A 6,379-nucleotide genomic window follows, 5' to 3' on the forward strand; every position below is an offset into this window, starting at 1 on the left:
ATAACTATTATTTTATTTTAGTGAACTTAATTTATATTTATTTAACTCTTATTTTTCAATCTTAGTAAGTTGTACATTTTCTAGAAATTTTTAAAATTAGTCACTACAATTTAGTTTAACAAATAGTAATTGTAACAACTTCAAGTGTTCCAAATTATAATTAAGGAGTCATATGCAGATTCTGGAAAGCAAGCACTGGATCATGTAGCTAGCTTAGAGTTAGATCATTGAGAAGTCAAGCTAGCAAACAATTATTGCATATTGGAGGTACAAAGACACAGCATTAGAATGAGTTTATAAGAGAGCCAGACTCAGAATGTCAGGGTCAGATGAGAGTGAAGACGTTTCCTTCCTACTGCTCTGCTGCTTGTCGGGATCCACGAGAGCCCATTGTTCTCACCCTCTTTCTTTCTTTTTTGCCAATAAATGTTTTCTTGAGGTTTATCTGCATTAGGTATTGTGCAATTTCATTTTAAGGCATTCAAGATAAAAGGAAGGAAGCTCTAAATGAAACTTTTCTTTTGCCTTAGAAATTATGATGCCAGTTATGTTATGCACATAAGAAAGAAAACATTGTATCCATGTGATCAGTATGGCAATATAAAATTCAAAGGTATATACATATTTATATTTGGTAATTTAATGGTAGACAAATATGACAACCTTTTACTATAATAATAAATACACAGTAACAATGCGTATGTAGAACATGAAGATTAGAAACTATTTATTATGTGTAAATCATTGTATTTGTCACTAAACTGGCTAACTTATAACCCTATTTGTATTTTTGTGGTTTAATGTTTGCTACCTAGTTCATAAAGCCTTTGTTTATATTCCTTATCTGTTAAATAAATTATAGCATATACTTTATATTATGCTGTATTATAACAATGAAATAAGGTGCTCCTCCCTACAAATAGATCTATCAGTATGTCTGTCTACACACACACACACACACACACACACACACACACACACACATTTATCTCCATATTTAACATTTAATACAGTGCCTGAATGGCATATTGTAAGTACTTAACAAAAATTACAATTTTATTGAAATAAATACAGTATTTAGTTTACACTTCATGATGAATTCCTATAAATATGAAAGCAAATCCTAACCAAGGAAATACTCCTCAAATATAAAATTCTGAAAGAAATGTATAGGTTTATTTATAATTAACACCTAGTAACATCAAAATCACTTTAAAGGGATTATACGAAATTCCACTAAAAAATGAAAATTTGATAAACAAGATTGTAACTGATTCATATGTATTAAGAAATATTGACTTTGAAATTGAAAATACAATCTTTACCAGTCTCCCAGTAAGGAAAAAATATACATGTTAATGCTAAAATAGTACTTTTGCTGCATGGTGTCTCCACCTCTGTATTAAATACACGCCCACATTACCCATGTGCCTCTTGTCTTCCATCAGGTTGATAAAGTTTTAGTTGTGACTCCACACCTCACTGTTTGTAGACTTTTCATTTCTGACTTTAACTAGAAACACTGGTTGTACATAACAACTACATGGCAGAACACATCTTAATTTGCATTCTTCACACCTTTTCTCCTCTCATTTGTTGGTTCCTTTCCCATTTCCAAAAGGTTTTTCCCCCTCTTTCCTGTTCTTTGTCTCTTATTTAACTCCTTAATTTATTTATGGCTTTCTCATAGTTGATATTTTTCTAAATATCTTGAAGCAAAGTATGCATTTATGCTGTAGTTTCCAGTGAGATGGAATGGCTAAGTCTCTCATTTGCTGTCATGCAGAGTATTTTGTCAACTGAAGACACAAATTCATGTGAAACCACAATCTGTAGGGATTGCCAGTAACAGCTTGCTAAAATGAGAGGTACAGCACTTGCCTGGCAAGTGCAAGGTCCTAAGGTTGATTCCAGGTCAAGAAAGAGAACGAAAGAAAGAAAGAAAGAAAGAAAGAAAGAAAGAAAGAAAGAAAGAAAGAAAGAAAGAAAGAAAATGAAAATGAAAATGAGAGGTAACACTTAAATTGGATGGAGTGAAATAAAATACAAACAATTAAAAAAAAACACATCAGCAAGGACAGCTTGGTCTAGTCTCTGCCTCAGCCCTTGATAAATGTCATGGCAACATGCATCACACAGTCTTCCATCAATCATCTGAAGAGACATGTGTCTGTGCTGAAAGCAGGAAAATTGTGTGCTGTCTCTGTTCACAGACATGAAACAATCACAGAGCAGCCAACAGCTACAAAGCTGCACCTGGAGGTTAGGAACCCCCACTGCAATGGCAATCTCAGGAACTTCATTATGTCTCACCTAGGCCAGCACACTGGGCAGGCTTTGTGTGGATGCTCTACACAACTGGAGTCGCAATAAGGGAAAGGCAGAGTGAGAGTAACGTCCTCTGTTTTCCTCCTTTACTTTCTATGTGTCCATGCCTTTTTCTCTCCAGTTGTCTTCATTGCTCTCTATGTTGATTCTTCTCACCATCTCTCTTCATTTCTTTGGATCTCTTGCTTTCACAAGCATATCTAAGTGCTAAAGAAAACTGGCAGAATGAAGATGTTTTCCAAAAATATAAACAATTATACGATAGTCAGTGCATCTGTGATTAGAGATTGAGTTTCTTCTCAAAGCTCAAATTTAGAGCCATCATATTGTTTGTTATCATTTTTTTGTATAATAAAATCCTAACTAAATAGTCTAACTCAACCTTTCCCTGGAGAATTAACTTATTTTCTCTCTAAAATCGACCTTTCATAGTTCTATTTTGCTCAAGAATAACAATAAGCCACAGAAATCTTCTGAATCAAGTTATAAATAATTAGTTCAGCATTCCAGGTTCTTCTATAACCACACAATCTCATCTCTAAAGTGACCATACCTCTATCTACCCAGCCTGACCACTTACTGTCCCAAGCCACCTGGCTTTTCTTCTTGTCCTGTTTGTCCAGAGCATTTTTACCTCCTCAAACAGATTCACTATTGCATTATTTCCTCTTTTTAAAAACAATCAACCAGTTCCATCTTTAAGAGAATTTCTAATTTCAACATTCATTCAAAGTCTGTGTAGGGCCATGGATGCGGGTCTATATTACACAGGATGGGTTTTGTTAAGGTTGTCAAGAATAAGGCTTACTTTAAGATATACCAAGTGAAGTTTTAGAAGATGAGGAAAGGGCAAAACTGATTACTATACTAGGAAACACTTGACAATACAGGACAAAAATAAGTACAACACATCTAAATACAGGATGATAGTTTATGTAACAGAGATATCATTTATCAGATTGCTTATGCCCTCATTGAAGGGGATATGATAGTCTGTGCAGCATATGCACAAGAACTACCAAAATATGATGTGAAAGTTGGCCTAACAAATTATGCCGCAGCATATTGTACTGGCCTGCTGCTGGCCCGCAGGCTTCTCAATAGGTTTGGCATGGATAAGATCTATGAAGGCCAGGTGGAGGTGACTGGAGATGAACACAATGTGAAAAGCATTGATGGTAAACCTGGTGCCTTCACCTGTTATTTGGATGCAGGCCTCGCCAGAACTACAACTGGTAATAAAGTTTTTGGAGCCCTAAAGGGTGCTGTGGATGTGGGCTTGTCTGTCCCTCACAGTACCAAACATTTCCCTTGGCATGATTCTGAGAGCAAGGAGTTCAGTGCAGAAGTACATCGGAAGCACATCACAGGTCAGAATGTTGCAGATTACATGCGTTACCTAATGGAAAAAGATGAAGATGCTTACAAGAAACAGTTCTCTCAGTACATAAAGAACAGAGTGACTCCAGACATGATGGAGGAGATGCATAAGAAAGCTCATGCTGCTAATATGAGAGAATCTAGTCTATGAAAAGAAGCCAAAGACAGAGGTTAAAAAGAAGAGGCGGAACCTTCACAAAATGTCCCTTGCCCAGAAAATAGATTGGGTAGCTCAAAAGGAGGCAAGCTTCCTCAGAGCCCAGGAGCAGGCTTCTGAGAATTAAACTAAATTTCTATGAAGATTTTTCAGATAAAGACCAATAAACTTATTCATCAAGCGACTGCTACTGTGTTAAGCTCTTGTTGTAAGAGTCTAGAAAATAAGCTGAAGCAAAGGAATTAACAGGTTTCTTTACTTGAAGAAACAGGAGTAAATTTTTCCAGAGAAAAAACATCTTGTGTATTGACTCCAACAAAATTCATACATCTTGGGCTTCTGTTCTCTTTATTATCCCTCAAATATTAAAAGCTTGGCAAGCAACAGACAAAAATAATTCATTCAAGGCTCAAGTTATTTTGAAAAATGATAGGCTTTAAGTTTATTTCCCCAGTACTGATGACAGAATTTTTGTTTCACTATAGAGCTTAAAGGTTAGTTAAATTTTAAATTCTAATGCTTTTATAAAGTGTTCAGATGTCCCTGATTATTCACAGCATGACCATTACTATTCTATTTTATCTATGTCTGCTTGATTATATTATCTCTCAAATTTAAATGTAAGTTTCCAGGGCCAGGGAGATGGCTGAGTAGAATAAGTGCTTCCCTGGCAAGTGCGAGGGCCTGAGCTCAATCCCAGTTCCACCAAAAAATAAAAAATAAAAAATAAAAAATAAATAAATGTAAGTTTCCAAGAGTGTTATTGCATACTCTGTTATCTGCTTCATTCCTGCATAAGTGAGTTTTAGTAGGATTTTAGCATGAGAAGATATTAGTGAAGGGGTGGTCTCATGGCTACAAGGATGGATGGAGGCATGCTTAAGTAATTTCTAAGAGACAGCTGAACTTACCTTTGGAATATTGCCCAAATACAAATGCCATTCTAAGTGCCTGCCTCGCAAGTGCAAGAGCCTGAGTTAGAGCCCTGGTACAAAACAAAGTCTTTATATGATTTTGCTTGCATATTCACTCTTGACATTTCAGTCTATTCTAAAGAATGAACTAATTCACTTGGACCCTTTCTTGAAAATTGAAATTCACTAAGTGCTTTTTGAGTATTTTTGTTTTCAAAATTATTTTAACAGATACACGCAGGTTAAAAATTGTGCATACTAATAGGGTTATATGTATAAATTCTGTAATGCTTAAGTCATATAAACTTACCCATCTACTCAAGCATTTGTTATTTAATTTGAATGGAGAGAAGACTTGGGAAGAGTTGGCCAATCGGTACTAATTTACAGTCACAAGTCCTTAAAACAGCTTTTCAGATTTAATACTACATTTAAAATTTATTTTATTATAGTTTAATTTATTATATAACACTTGATACACAAGATAGTGTGTACTAAAAATTAAAGAGAAAAGCCAGAATTTTAAGCTAAAATATAATTTAAATTAAATTTCATTACAGAAAACTAGCATTTGGGAAGAGAAAGCATCCCTTCCTACATCTCTGCTTCTAATTCCAATATATATCTTTTGCTCTTTTTTGGGTGGGATACAAGGAAATTTTTCACAGATTTACAAAATATTTAGGTATTATTTACATACATAGAACTTTTGGAGTTATATACTATACCTGGTGAAATAGAATGACCACAAAAACATAAACAATCAAACATAAACCATCTTCCAAAAATAGTCCTTATGCTTTTTAAAATTTTCATAAAATCTTACTTATTTATTTACTCATTTATGTGGTATAGGTTCTTGCTAAACAGCTCAGACTCATAGTGATACTCCTGTCTCAGCCTCCCCAGCACTTAGATTACAGGCATGCACCACCATGCCTGGTTTTGGAGGCCAGCTAGGCACTGGACCAGCATGACATGCAGTACCAGGGATCAAACTCGGGTCCTTGCTCCTGCCAGGTAAGTGCTGAGATTACCAAGCTATGTTGCTGGTAAACATCCTTTCCAAAGAACATTATAAGCATGTAGACATATAATTGTATGTGTCATATGTATAAATGGTGACAGAACAATTTATTAAAAAGGCTATCTTTCTTGCAGTAAATGTGTTTGGCACCTTTTTCAAAGATAAGGTGACTAAGTACATCTGACCTGTTTTTTCATTGTTTTATCTGTTCACTGATCCTTGGGTCTGTTGTTTTGCCAACAGCATGTTGATTTTATCACAGTAGCTTTGTAGTATACTTTCACATCAGGGACTATGATGACCCTGCCTTGCATTTGTTGCCCAGAATTGCCTTTCTTCTTCTATGTCTCTTCTGGTTTCAAATGAATTTTAAGGTCGTTTTCTCTAATTCTATGAGGTGTGTATTTGGAATTTATATCAGAATTATATTAAATCTGTATAACAGTTATGGAAATATGGCAACTTTCACTATATTGGTTCTTCCTACCCAACTGTAAGGGATATCTTTCCATTTTTGATATTCGTTTGATCTTTTCAGGGTATTTGTTTTCAATGTAAAGGTCTTTTACATCA

The 6,379-nt window shown here is 34.9% G+C and overlaps 1 pseudogene; it reads left to right on the forward strand.

The window, feature by feature from the left end:
- The first annotated feature begins 3,100 nt into the window (after positions 1 to 3,100).
- LOC101580065 lies at positions 3,101 to 3,992 on the forward strand (annotated as a pseudogene).
- The last annotated feature ends 2,387 nt before the right edge of the window (positions 3,993 to 6,379 follow it).

Source organism: Octodon degus, unplaced genomic scaffold (genome assembly GCF_000260255.1).
Source record: "Octodon degus isolate 3935 unplaced genomic scaffold, OctDeg1.0 scaffold00040, whole genome shotgun sequence".
Taxonomy (NCBI): Eukaryota; Metazoa; Chordata; class Mammalia; order Rodentia; family Octodontidae; genus Octodon; species Octodon degus.